Genomic DNA, 15,487 nt, shown 5'->3' on the forward strand with positions numbered 1-15,487 from the left:
GTACAGTAAGTGTGAATTTAAAAAATGAGGTTGAGATGCTCACGAAAAAGTGTCCTCAGCATCACTGGTTATTAACTGTGCCATTTTCTAGACTTATTAAGAACATTTTACGTCTTCAGCACATTAAATTTTGTAGTTTAAGCCCGTGAAGACCATGCTTATTTGGACTACATCTTAATTTGGGCATGTGAACTATACATCTCTCCACGCTTGATCCTCCTGAGGAATAGCTGGTAACTAGAAGCCATAATGACTAACAATGTCCCTAGCCATTTCTTCAAAATTTATTTTCTATATCCCGAATTATTAAACACAACACATCTTGAGTTCAGTAAACAATGGGCGTAGTAAAAGATATAGCAACTCAAATCCAACAAAGTTGTGCATTCCAAAGAAAAGAAAGGTGAGAAACGAATTTAAGCTTTGTGTTTAAAGGGAACGTGTTTAAGTTGAAATAAACAAAACAAAACAAAACAAAACCCTTATTCTTCATAGGCTATAGAAATTCCTGTTGAGAAGAGCCAGTTTCATAGTGGAGATTTAGAGTTAAGAAAGTTATAAAACATGAATAAAATTAAAACAAAAGGTGTATTTTACACTCCAGCTCCCATCTGACACTGCTGCAATGCCAAGAAGGTCGACAGGACAGGCCTAGTCTTAACTCCTTCTTTCGGAAAGATGCCTCTTTTTTTTTATATTTTGTACCAATACATCTCCAATTATATGATAGAAGCCAGTAGGAAAATAAGATATCCACCATAGTTAAGTTTTCTGGAAAGCCTCCATTCATTAAAGGAAGCCATTCAAAAGCCCAAATGAGTAAAACGCATACAGGTGAGCTTGCAGGTAGCGGTGGCAGCCCCTCTAGAATGGCAGCCACCGCCTGAAAGGCAGAGCTGGTCACATGTCACACATTTACCTGCCCCTTGCTCTCACCTGGGAAGTAAGCAGCCCTATCAGCAGCAGTGCCGACAGATCTGCCAACATCAAGGACCCTCACGGCGACTGCGAGGACAGTCAGGTAGCTCGGTCCTGTTTCATGTTGGAAACCAGAATATTTCAGCTCTGCCTTATTTGTGGGGGGTTCGCCATCCGTTCGGAATCCTTTAAAGGCACTGCGAGTTCTCCTCGTTTCCTCTTTCCATGCCAGTGCTCCTATCAAACACACTTACAGACCTCAGGCCCAGAGGAGCCTGAGCCCCTATATGAAGATGAACGGCTGCTCATCCCTAAAGTGGGGCTCTGTGGCGGCTTTGAAACAGTCATCCCGGAGTTATTACATTGACGCCGGGGCCCTGGAGGCACACGCCTGGGAGGAAAGGCAGCCGGTGCTGATGGTTTTAACAAGTGCCACTGAGCCCTGCTTTGAAGGAGGCAGAGGTCAGGACACACAGCCTGCTCTAGGCATGTCAGACTTGCTGCCAGGCACCCTGCACCAGGACCGTCAGCGAAACGGTGAAATTGGCTTTCTGAGCCCTAAGCAGTGCTTTGCTTGCATACATGTTATTACAGGAGAAGATCATCCAAATGTTGGCAGGCCTGATGGACTCACTAGGGACCCCCTACCCCCACCTTCATTGAACAGCTATCGCAGAGCCATTTTACAGTGTGTTCTGCAACAAAGGCCCTCCAACTGTTGAAGACGAATCCCAGGGCGGACAGCTCGGAAGGGTGGGAGGCATGACACCATTCAAGTATACTGAAAACAGTTTTTGTAGTCTACGAGGTTGTCAGATAAAAGAATTTGAGTTAAATCTCCATTAGGGCAGAGCTTGGGCACAGCATCAGCCGAGAGGAGCGTTTGGATGCTGTGATCTGCAAGAGCGCAGCCGAATTCAATTTGAGCAGAAGAAACGAGCTCTCCGCAGGGCGAGCCAGCGCACGCTGGGCTGAGCTCTAGCAGAGGCAAGGGCTTGGCTGAGGCAGGGGCTTCATGCACACAGTGGGCCTGCGGATCGGAGACGGGGCTGTTTAGCCGGTTCAGTCTTTAGCAGAACAGTCTTGGAAGAAGCATCACTTCGGTTTGGAAGGGAACTGAAAGGGCTCGTGTTTTCTGTGCTGTCAGACTGGTGGCTCCTAGTCTCTCTCTTCTTTCTCCCTCAATCCTGCTTCTTACGGTCCTCGTTGGGTATAAGTAAAACTTAATTAAAACAATGCCACATGTAATTTATTATGATGATGACTTTTTTTTTTTTAGCACTTATGGTACAGTCAGTTTTATTCTAGAGGCTGGTAAATAACTAAATGAATAAATGCATGAGTGAATGAAAGCTTCCCAAATGCTCTGATGTTGCTGTTCACCTGCCCTAAATCTCAAAGACTGACCCCAAAGAGAAGAGCAACTAATTAATGTTTGTTCTTCTCCAATGGCCTCCAGAGAAGGCTATTCTCATGAAACAAGAGCTGAATCAATATGCCTTAACTCATATTTAGAGTCCTTTTTGCCCCATTTTATGCATCTCATTCTCTGTTGTGTCTTTAAATTACACAAAATTATAACTAGTTTTTCTTATGCCTCCCACAAGAACACCCCTTAGACCCTTCACCATTCCATTCCTCAATGTGCTATAATTATGTGTTTCTTTGTTCTCCATTTCACTAAGATAAAGGCATTTGGAGGTAAGATATTACTTATCTTTGCATGCCTACCAACTAACATTTTGCCTCTGACTGAGAAGATACCCATTAAACGATTGTTGAAAGTTGAAAGACAAATCTAAGAGCAAAGGGATGTTAGTTTGCCTGTCTGAGGACTGTGAATTTCAGAGTTTTTTGTTTGTTTGTTTTTGCTCATTAATGAGAGAAACAATAGCCATCACTAATTAATGAATCAGTATAGATTTATTAGCATGCATACTCTGCAGAGATCTGCAACAGGCTGAGCCCCAGGTGCAAGGCAATGATTTGGCAGATTTTTCCTCCTGCTCCCATCTCAGCCCATCATCCTTCTCACCCCAAAAGGGAGGCTAATAAATTATAATAGCAGTGACAGGTACTTCTGCTCACTGCTGACCGTGTCATAAGTTGTTACATCTTAGGCATATTAAAAAAAAAGAAAAAAAAAAAGAATGCTGTGGTTTTCAAATCTTATAAAATATAAATAAACACACACTACTTTTCTTTTCTGTGTTATTTTCTACACGCCAAACTGTTTTTACTGTGGAAGGGAATGTGATTTGAGTGACTTCAGGACAAAAATCTAGTATCCAAATTGCTCCTTCGTTGACCCTGACTAAAACTGCCATCTGAATATTCAACTTGGATTAGGGAAATGAAGTTTAAATGCAAATGATATAGGAAAAAGCTAATTATTTGAGACATCAGTCCCTAGTATCTAAGCTTGACTTAGAAACAAAGACATGTGGGTTGAAAACAATGTTAGAGATGACAAAATTGCATTACAGAGGAATTCAGTCTTTTTTTTTTTTTTTCCAGTTACACAATATTGAGGGGGAGAAAAGACTAGAACTAAGGATATTGTCACCTAACATGAAAATGTCACCAATGCAAGCTAAGAACAGCAGAGGTTAAGAAAATGTGCATGGGATGTATAATCAGAATGTCCTAACTTCTCATTCTGTGTGATGTGAAATTTCTGAGCCAGAGTTTTCTCATCTCTACCATGAAGATGGAATTAACTTAAAAATATTTCTAATTATTAAATGAGATTATTTATATAAATGCAGTTTGTGAATGGAAGAACACTACAAAATATATAGGGCATTATCATTTCTAAAGCAAGATTATATAAAACTCAATTGTTTCTTCAACAGACACTTTCAATGTTGTCTTCTCTTTACCAATAAAGTGTATTTGTTTATTGTAGACATTTCTCCATAAACATGATTTTCTCTGGCTTGATAAAATTATTTAGTATTACAGAACTCCATATACTTTTTCTGTCAGAATTTCATCATAATATTTTCTGCCTCTCAAGTTTTTATAAAAATTAAATAATATACATTTAAAAAGTACACAGCATGGTACCTAGTTCATAGTAAGAGCCAAACTATTGTTTTCTCTTCCCATTCCTTTCCCTCTATTTTATATTTATGGTTACTGATCTGGGTATTGGTGATGGCCTCTGATTCTTTCTGACTTCCAGGAGTAACTGTGTGCATCACAGAACAGGGCACATATTTCCCATTTCACGGGTACTTATTGTCTACTGTGACACTCCACGCAGTAAGTAGAACTCAGTCAGAAGTGCCTGAAGCAGTAAAGAACAGTCAAGAGGATGGGTGACTGTGGAAAGAGTCCAGACAGGGTACCATCTGAACTCTCTTGGTGATTAAAGATGGACCTCAAGCTGAAGGAGATTTAAAAAAGAAAAAAAAAGGCTAGGGAACTGATAAAGATAAATCTCAGACCTCATCTAATTAACAATCTGACCTAAGGATTGCCCTGCCTATAAATGTGACTTTACTGTAAGAGCTAGATTTAAATCAACAACCTACAAACTGTTCCAACTGGGTACCCACAGGGATGCAAAATGGCAACTTATATGAGTCGGGTAAGTTGCATAAGGTCCTGAAAGCAAAATTAAACCAACCATGAAATCTCAGTGACTGCACAAAATGTATCTTTCTTATCTATAGTCCAACTCTGACATTTTTGGTTCTGCAGCTTTGCACGAAGCTGTGACCCAGAGATCTGGGCCCTTGCCATCGTGGGGCACTGCTCTCTGGGATGGAGAGAGCACAGTGAATGGAGGACCACCCTGCAGTTTTCAAGTTCAGACTTGGAGGTGCTGGACCCTATGTGGGCGCTGCTAGTCTCACGACCCACCAATGGCAAGGAAACTGGGGAACATCTTCCTGTGAGTCCACTGGGCCGTTGTAACTATGCAAGGAATAGGCATTTTGTGTCTGCCAGAAACTGTCCTTCTGTAACCAAAGATTCTTTCATGGTAACTAGGTTACGCTACCTAATTGTCACAGCTCAGAGAAATGTGACTTTCTAATGTAATCAAGAAGAAATAGAAAGTATTTAATGAGCATTTAGCACACTGTATCTGCCAGAGTAGTAGAGATGGGAAGGACTTTCCTTTCTGAGAAAATAGCAACTTATAAAGAGAATGCCAGAATAAAAAGCGTAAGTAAACACACCCTGCCAGCTATGAAGGATGGATTGCATTGGAACAGGCAACCAGCAGTGTCTGATAATAAAAACTAATGCTAAATGCCTTGGTGGCATTCCTGAACAAACTGTGTTATTTTATTCCTGCTCCATTGGATATACAATGTTATTTGCTTAGATTGTCCTTCACTACTTGGCTGATGGACAAATTCCTAATCATCCCTCATAATCTCTTTCAGTCATCAAATGTCTATTAAGATCCACTGAGATTCTTTGTTTTCAGAACACACAGAGAATCTACCAGCCTACTGCCACTTCACATTATGCTGCATTTTATTTCTTTGGTTGCCTGTTTCTTATAATAAGCTCTGAGCTAACAAATTGCATAAAGCTTTCTTTCTTCTTTGAAACTTCAGAATTACACAGGGCCCGGCATGTATCAGATGCACAATAAATATTTCTCTTTTGAATTTTAAGTTTAGTAGCCAGACTATTGACCAAATTTCCCTTTCAATCTACTGGTTCAAACTTAAAGGAACATTTGTAAAAGGATTATAAATAATGTATTTTCTCGGAAAAAATTCTCTGCTACAAGAATTGAGATGATTAGATGACATGTGCCTCTTGTATTTAGACTGAGAAGAACAGAGTATTGTAGTGTGAAATAAGTAGTTAGAAGATTAGTACATGACTGAGCTAAGGTGAATTTAGAAACTATCATTTTCATTTGAATTGTAAATGTATCTACCACATCAACAAAAGCAGAAAGGACAGGAAGATTCATTGCGACACATTCCATAAGCCGGCTTAATATACTAAGTTACAATTTATTTGTGACAAAGTTCCTCTTTTATGTCCTGAATTCCTTTTCCTCAGAGCATTAGCTCTTTAGATTTATTTTTATCTTAAGCTGTTTTGGTAATATCTAAGTCTCAATATCTTCAAATTGTGTTTGAAACTTCCTAAGAAATGACATTTCTAATGATCTACCTACAGTTTGATACTGTGCAGGTTTTAAGAAATTGGTCTTTTTAAAGAATTACGATTATTTGATCTCTTTTCATTAAAAGGACCGATATTTTATTTTCTTAGAAAAACATAATTGTTTAATTTTTGTTGTACTAACGTGTCAATCACATTGTGCAAATTAATGCTGAATACTACCTTAGGCTATTTGGTATAACTTGAATATAAAGAAGAAAGCTATCATGGTTTTTTGCAGGATATATTAAACAGTAACACGATACATTTGCTAGTAATTGGTATAGTTTCTTTCACTGGCTTCCAAAAGCCAACAGCCAAACAACTGAGCCGTTCCCGTTGCCCTGCGTCCCCTCAGATTCTTACAGCGAGTGCGCAGTTCCTCCCAATGCGGGATCGTTGGCATCGGTCCCCAACTAAAATGCCACCGAGTATGCAATGGACAGACAGTGACACCAAACGTAAGAACATGATATTTTGATCGGATCACTTTGAGAATGCTGGCAAGTTTAACAAGACATGGTACCATGTGTTCTTATTTTGTGATGTTCGATGCAGACGATTACATTATAATTTTCTGTGACAAATAAGCAATATCAACATATATCCCTGATTGTCACCCATCTTTGACTTCACCACAACCCTCAGTCTTCTTCCACCCCCTTTACCGGATTCCCCGTGGCTTCCTCCTCACTAAATCAGCCTTCCATAGGGTTACTTTAACACCGCTCCCCCCAAAAAGAGAATCCATTTAAGATTTTTCCAGAACAGTGACAAGAACAACCACCAAAAACATTTCCTTAAAAATGGCTCCTGGTTCCTATATTCCTCCTGAGTCAGTTATTCATTCTCTGCCTTGCCTTCCGGGTCCGTTGGTTTCTGTTGTGTAAGATGTTTGCCTGAATATTATTAGTCTGTTCTAGAACTTGGGTCCCAGGACGGTGTTCAATAGTCTGCTATCGTAAACCTTCCAAACTATCTTCTGAATGTTTTAAACTTTCATAAGGATTTACAACTTTTAGTCTCCTCCAACTGCTGAAAATGTAATAACTGTCATTTCATTCATGCTGATTATTTTCTTAGAATAACATTGTAGGCATGAGTTTTATGATCAAATGTACATAATGTTAGGACTATACATGCGTACTGGACAGTTGCCATCCAGAAAGGTCATGTTCACCTGTTCATATATATTTTATCTCACCTTTTTTAAAAATATATCTTTATTGATTTCAGAGAAAGGAAGGAAGAGGGAGAGAGATGGAAACATCAATGATGAGAGAGTCATTGATCAGCTGCCTCCTGCACGCCCCCAACTGGGGATCAAGCCCACAACCCAGACATGTGTCCTGACGGGGAATCCTAGGTCAATGCTCAACTGCTGAACCGGACAGGCTCATTTCACTTTTTAAAAATGAGTTTGCCATTTCACACATTTCTACAATATTGAATATTACTTTTCTAAGGACACAGACATATTAACAATAATAGTACTGAGCACAGTAGCTACACAGCAAAGCTCTACTGAATGGACAGTGAATGAGTCACTTTCATTATGTTAATTTTTAAATTAAAATCAACTTATTTAATGAGCAACTGAGCAAAGTGTAGGCTGGTGCCAAATGTGGTTACAACTTGTGCCATCCAGCCTTGCTCTCATACAGTGGTATCCCAGGCTGGTTGTTTTTCTGCACTGACCATTACAGGCTAGTAAGTCAATTAATTAGATGTCCTTCCCAAATCATCCAATATTTTGTCCCAGTTATAAAAATGTGCCTTTCTTTCATTGCAGTACCTGGCTTTATTAGTTCATCATACTTTTATATTTCTTTGGTAAATTTGATTATGTTTCTGGAGGGGCTGCTATTAAATACCATTTAAATTTTTTCTCAAGCACGTATCATTCCTCGTTTCCTAAATTATTTTTTTACTGATAAATCCAGTGTGAAATCATTAAAATTAGAGCTTCTATACTATATGTCATTATGTCAATTCAAAATAAGTTCATTTCTAATCAATTCTAGGATATTATAAATTTTCTTGAAAACAGAAGAAATTGTTTCAAAATGTGGGCTTTATATTAATGGATTCAAATGTTTTCATTGTGGCCCTGTCCAGGTGGCTTGGTTGGTTGGAGTGTTGTTTTGTACACCAAAAGCTTTCGGGTTCAACCCCCGGTCAAGGCACGTACCTAGGCTGTCGGTTCAATCCTTGGTTCAGGAGAATATGGGAGGTAACTGACCCGTGTTTCTCCCTCACATCAATGTTTCTCTCTCTGTCTCTCTCTCTCAAAAGTCAATAAAACATATTCTCAGGTGAGGATTAATTTTCCCCCCTGTAAATATGATATTTGGCTTGAACACAATACTTTGTGATATGGGAAAATCACAAAAGTCAAGCATACTTAGGTTCCTAAAAATGAAGATTAAAAAAACATGTACTCAGTTTTAGCTATGTCTTCAAGATTATGATTTTATTTTACTGTATTCTAAAATGTACTGACTTTCTCTGGTTTGATTCTATTTTTTGAAGCAGCATTAAAAGTTAAACCTGAGTTCTTGTTTAGAAAATTGTGCTGACATCCCAGCTATATTAACTACAAATGTCAAATACTTCAACAATAAATGTCATTTGACTTCTCCTCTGTCTTCTTTACTCTTCTAGCATTCCTCTTAAAGTTCCATTACTCTACATCCATTTATTGTTAAAGAGCACTGGACTATCTTAAATAAACCAGTGATTTACTTCCAAAGCACCTTTATTTTATGCTACCCATCCCTGGTAAAATCCTACTTATTAAAATCAACCTCTTTTTTCCATCTTATATAGTAATAGAGTAACTATCATTTTTTTCTACCTATAATAAGTCAATGCCACTATAACTTCTAATGCCTCTTATTATATTTCACATATAAAACAAACACATTGAGCTTAATCTAATAATGACAATCATGCAATACAGGGTAAAAAGAACATATTATACGGGTCTTGCCTTAAGCCTTTTGATCTCTGAAGATGACTTTTTTCAACCAGAAAAAAAGCAGGTTGAAGTGAGGATTGAATGTGAACAGAGTATAGCTATGGAGCAATAGCTCTCAAGTTGTGGTTCTCATACCAACAGTATAAACCTCACTTGGAAACTTGTGAATAATGCAAATTTTGGGCCTCAGCCTAGACTTCCTATCAGAAACTCTGGATGTAAGGCCCAACTTTCTCTGCCCTAACAGGTCCTCCAGGTAATTTTGATGTGCTCATATTGGGAGAACTGTTTTTTCTAGAGAAAGACAGATCTGACTTAGAATCATATCTTACTTACTTCTACCTATGAGACTGCTATGGTCTGAATGTTTATGTTCTCATCAAATTCGTATATTGAAATCTTAACCTCCAAGGTAATAATACTAGAAAGTGGAGCTTTTGAGAGATTAGGTCATCAATGTGGAGCCCTCATGAATGGGATTGTCCCTTTTAAAGGAGGCCTGAGAATCTCCCTTGGGCCTTTTTCCATTTAAGGTTACAATAATAACAGGGCCATAAATGAAGTAAACTTTCACCAGACATCAAATCTGCATTCCCTGTGATGTTTGATTTTCCAGCCTCCAAAATGGTGAGAAATAAATGTCTGTTCTTTATAAGGTATAGCAGCCCAAAGGGGTGGAGACAGAGACCATTGAGCTCTGAAGCTATGGAAGTTATGTGACTTCTATAAACCTAGAGTATTTGTGTCTGTATAATAAAGTTTATCATGTCTAAGATAAGGGTGTATATGTGTGAGAGAGAGAGGAAATTAGAGAATTAACTGGAAAACACATTTACCACAGTGTCTGTCACATAAAGCTGCTTAACAAACGCCAGATTTCCTATGCCATTCACCATACCTCTTTTTCAATGAAATATGTTACAGTTCACATATATTACAATTTGCAAAGAAATACTGTCTTGATTAACACAATGATATGAGAAACCCTAAATTATCAATTAGGTTTTATAGGTCTCTTATTCTATGAAATATCATGTCTATAAAAAAATGGGGAAGCTATATCTGAACATGGCATGAGCCCACTTGTATGGGCAGAAGTTAGCACCCTTAGACCTGGACAAGCAGGGCCCTGAACAGGGCACCCCAAGGCGAGTCTTCACTGCTCTAGAGCGTCTTCCTGAAAATGTTCTCAGGCTCCTCTGGTGCCTTGAGACCAGATCTTGGCCCACTTTGGTCCCAGTAGCTGCATTGCCTTCTGCAAAATCTCCTGTGGCTAGAGCCAGCCTAGATTCCCCCAGGCCCTAGAGTAGAGGTTGTCCTGTGCATCAGAATGACCTTGCCGTTAAAGCACCAGTCAGTTAAATGGACCCTTATTCTGAATCCTATTAGAATTCAAGGGCAGGATGCTCCCACAATAATGAACAGCTGATCTGATGGGTCAGTGTTGCTTTTCAATTGTGTTATTGTAAATGTGGTTCTTTTTTTCTTTTTACTTTTATCATAACCTTACTAGGTCATATATAGATATGTTGGAAAAATTAGTGAGATTAGTAATATGTGGCTTTTATATTTTTTATTTTAAAAAAATATATATGTGAGCTTTTTAAATACGAAGCTACCCCTAATCGCATCACTTACCACCTATCATTAGCCTCTACTTATGTTGTTAAAACCAGAGTCTCATATGTAAATGAAGAAAAAATATATATATGAAAAAATACAAAAAACACTAAGTCAGATAAGACAAGAAAAAAGACATTGTTTTTTGAAAGAATGATATGTAGGTCAGAAAAATTTGAATGTTCCTAGGGTAGATAACATATAACTTTTTAATAAAAACAAACACAAAGAATAATTTCTAAAAAATAGCCAAGCTGTGAGAAAAGGAATGTGTATGTCTCTTTAATATATGACAAGGCATTAGATTTTAGTAGTTTTCAAATAGCTGTAAGCCAAATTAAAACTTTTTAAAAAATGCATGAAAATAGAAACTCTCACATATTACTAGTAGGAATATCAGATACTTCACACAACTCTTTTTAAAGTAATCTGGAATTCTTTTGTCATAGGAATAAACATTACTTTAAAATACGCTCCATTGGCTAATCAATTCATATATTCACATAAAAGCACAATTATCAAATAATGGATGCACAGGATATTCATTCTAACATGTCTGTAGTGGCAAAAATCAGAAATAATCAAACATTCAAGAATGGGGGATAGCTAAATAATTTTGGCGTGTGTGCACTATATGATATTTTGAAGGTATGAAAATATTGAATTTAATATACAGGGTAGGGCAAAAGTAGGTTCAGAGCTGTGAGTATGCAAACCACAGTTTATTCTTGTATTGTTACTTATTATTTTCCATATGAACAACTGTAAACCTACTCTTGTCCCACCCGGCGTGTGTATGGAGTTGAATTGTTGTCTAAGATATATATTTTAGGAAAGAAAAGCAAAGTAGAGAATGAACACTTTTTTGTATGACCTCACTTTCTTAAAAATAAACAAAATGAAAAGAACTTTAAAGCATAAATGATTTTATGTGTGTTTGAATTAGAATAGAGGATGTGCATGGATGAGATTAATCACATTTTCTTTTTAAAAATGTATACAGGAAAATAGCTGAAAGAACAGTGAGCCAAGAGAGTAAAGACTCCACTTTAGTTATGACGTAATTGCAACGTGGGCCAGATTGTTTTACAGCTTCTTCCTACAAAAGCCCTGGAAGCCCTGGACGATAGAATGAGCCTCGGACATAGCTGAGCAGCCTGAACACAGAACGCCAGAGTGAGAAGGCGAATGGACAGCTGACGCCCCGCACACTGCCCTCAGTGGGAGCACTGCACATCCATTTTCACATGGGGCCAGAGGAATAATGCTGGAATTTAAAGTGTCATAGAACTTGGACCATGATCGGTACACATAGGTTGAAAAGTCGGACTGAAAAACAGTCTGCCCACCAAGCGAGGAACATATTAAGAACTAGGGCTGCCCCTGGCAGGCCCTCTGGTTTTCACACCACTGCAGTGCTCCAGTACCGGTTGGAGATTAGAATTTGTACGACTTGTATTATCACAAAACCTCCAAGCCGGAAATTAATGCCAAACAGAGGACCCCGAGGAATACTTCTTGTCAACTCAGTTAAAGCAAATGTAAATTTGAATTTTCATATATAAAGACGAAGATTCCCTTCTTCTTGTTGTTATGATAATAGCAGACATTAATGTATCAAAAAACTGGGAAATTTTTCAGAAGTATTTGGAAGATGAGCGAATTCCTGTTTGAATAGTCAGGAATATAAAAGCAAGATGAAAGGAGCTGAAAAGGGAGCAGAATAGCTATTCCTTATCCTAAGTGCCAGGAAATAGGCCAATTAAATACAAGAGATTCAAGAAGAAAACTTTCAAAGGAGAAGTTAAAATAGATGGTTTTAGAGAAACCCACTTATTTTTAAAATGTGTACTGATCTATATAAGATATATCATGAAAGAACTTTGGCTTAAAATTAAAATGAAGAACACTAGAGCAAAACTAATTTAAGTGTGAAAATAGGACTATACTATAGTTTGGTTTGTATAGTATGAGTGCAGCCCTCTTATCTCCAGGGGATATGTTCCAAGACCCTCAGTGAATGCCTAAAACCTCGGAGAGTACTAAACCCTATATACAATGTTTTTTTCCTATACATAGCTATCTATGATAAAGTTTAACTTTTCAATTAGTCACAGTAAAAAATAATAACAGTAATTGGTAACAAAATAGAACAACTATAACAATATACTGTAATAAAAGTGATGTGAGTGTGACTCTCCCCCCCTCTCTCTGATAGCAGAGGTGGCTACCAGGTGACTAATGCCCGGGAATTGCAGATAGCACGGACACGCTGGACAAAGGGATGATTCTCATCTTAGGTGGGGCAGGAGGGCTGGGGAGGGGGGTGAGTTGGGGGAGACATAGCAGGGCGGTGTGACATTTCATCGTGCTCCTCAGAAGAGGAGCAATTTAAGACTTATGAATGGCTTATTCCCGGAATGTTCCAGTTAATATTTTCTGACTGTGGCCGACTGCGAGTCATAGAAACCACGAAAAGTGAAACTGCAGATAAAGGGAGACTACTGTATGACTTTTTAACTCTAATCAAAATCCTTACCCTTTCCTTCTTGGCACCTGATTTTTTCATCAGTTAATGAAAAAAAGAGAGCACATTAGGTTTGAATTCTCTCAATGTTGTGTCCCTCTACTTCTTTTTATATTCTCTTATCTCTGACTTCAGAAAAAGAGCTATCCTTTCCTCTTGAAAAAGACTAATCGCCTGCACTATTGGCACTTTGCTTTTAATATGTTTCCATAAATTATTTCCTTTATTTGAGGCCACAAAAGTTAGCAACATGCACAACTCCAAGCTAGCTCTCAGTAAGTAGGTGTTGAACTGATCTTATTAAGTTTTCAAAAACAGAAAATTATATCAGCAAAGAAGATGGCAGATTTGAAGGCAGAGTTTGAAAATTGAAAAGGCTAAATCAGCAAAATATTAACAGGGGGAAAAAGATTAAAAGAATTCTCTCCTAGAGACTGATAAACTTTACTAGGAAAGAGTAATTTAAAACATATCAAAGTTGCATGAAATACAACTGTATCAAAAGGAACATTCGGCACAAAATACCATGTTGTCCTTTATAACTCAATATAGATTCAGGTAATATAATGCACATTAATAGAAGAGAACAACTCAGAGGTAAAACAGTAACAAATATATCGGTATAACATTTATATACAATGTCAAAAAAACTTTTTTTGTTTCATGGTATAAATTAAACAATAGTTGTCAACACATAGCAAAATTTTCTGATTTAAAATTGTGCCCAGTGTGCCCACATAATTGGTGATGTAACAGGTACCTCTACATTACATCATTAACCTTCACCAGTCATTTTATTTATTTTTATTATTATTATTTTAGTCATTTTAAAAGATACTCTTAGATTTGTGCACATGAGCCATGACACTCACCAAAGGTAATAAGCCACTCTTAGCCCTCCTGGCTAGCCATTACTTGGGAAGATGGGTGGGTAGAGTGGCTCCTGTGACAAATGAACCACACACAGAAATGTGGAGTGCAGGCTTCGTCCACAATATGACTGAATTGCATTGCAGTGCCTGAGTCCTAGCTCCTTCTGAAATGCTGTTTTTCTACAGCATTGTCCTGACCATAAATTGTATCGTTTATTTTGCCAGGTGTGTAAGGCCTTTTATGTTACTGAATACAATTTAGTAATATTTTTTAAATATGTTTTTACTGATTTCAGGAAGACGAAGGGAGAGGGGGAGAGAGGTAGAAACAATGATGAGAGAGAGTCATTGATTGGCTGCCTCCTGCATGCCCCCTACTGGGCATGGAGCCCTAAACCCTGACCAGGAATTGAACCGTGACCTCCTGGCTCTTAGGTTGATGCTCAATCACAGAGCCATGCCAGCTGGGCTACAATTTAGTTTTGAACACTAAGGATAATGCAGTGTCTGACACACTAAGGGGAGTTATTAATAAGCAAATAATAATGACAAGAGATTTCATCATAATTCCATAAGTGATGTTGTAATGCAGGCTTTGGGGATGATGACTGTCCCAACATGTGACCTTTTTTAGGTTTTAAGACAAAAGAAGGAGGCATTTATAATTCTTACAAATTACTTTACTGCCAGTTGTGTGGCTGACAATTCCTGAAACAACAGCTTTAAATAAACCTTCCTTGCTGCTTTTTCTCTACGTTCAGTGAAATGCTGTAGCTGAATGCAGAAACATGGCTGTGAAATGCTTGCAAATGTATAAGTTTGTGAAATAGTTTTAGTGAAATAGTTACATTGATCTACCCAATTGAGTTATATAAAAATTATGTCATTTATTTTAATGTTTGAATTGCATATTATAGAAGATGCCTATAATGTAACAGAATTGTGCATCCTGTAATTAAATTTATTCAAATTAATCTTATAATTGAATTTTAATATAAAGTATCAAAATATGAACATTTACTTGCATTTTTAAAAAGATATTGTTTTGTGCTCTTTCCTCCTATACATGAACACTCATTAAAATATCCTGTGTATTGCCCTGGCCAGTGTGGGTCAGTGGTTAGAGCTCTGGCCTGAGCACTGAAGGGTCATGGGTTCGATCCCTGGCCCACTGCATGTGGGAGGCAACCAATTGCTATGTCTCTCTCATGCTGATCTCTCTCTCCCCCTCATCCTTTCCACTCCCTAAAAATCAATGGAAAAGATTAATCCAGCAAGGATTAACAACAATCAAAAAATCATGTTTATTTCTAGCTATGTGATATTTGTTTTAGCTTTAGTAGATGAGTACTGCACATGAAAAACTTAAGATTTATTATTGTATTGCAGAAATTTGTACTGGTATAAATTTCTCTCAATTTTTTAAAA

This window comes from Miniopterus schreibersii (assembly GCF_964146895.1).
Source record: "Miniopterus schreibersii genome assembly, chromosome: 6".
In the NCBI taxonomy this organism is placed as follows: Eukaryota; Metazoa; Chordata; class Mammalia; order Chiroptera; family Miniopteridae; genus Miniopterus; species Miniopterus schreibersii.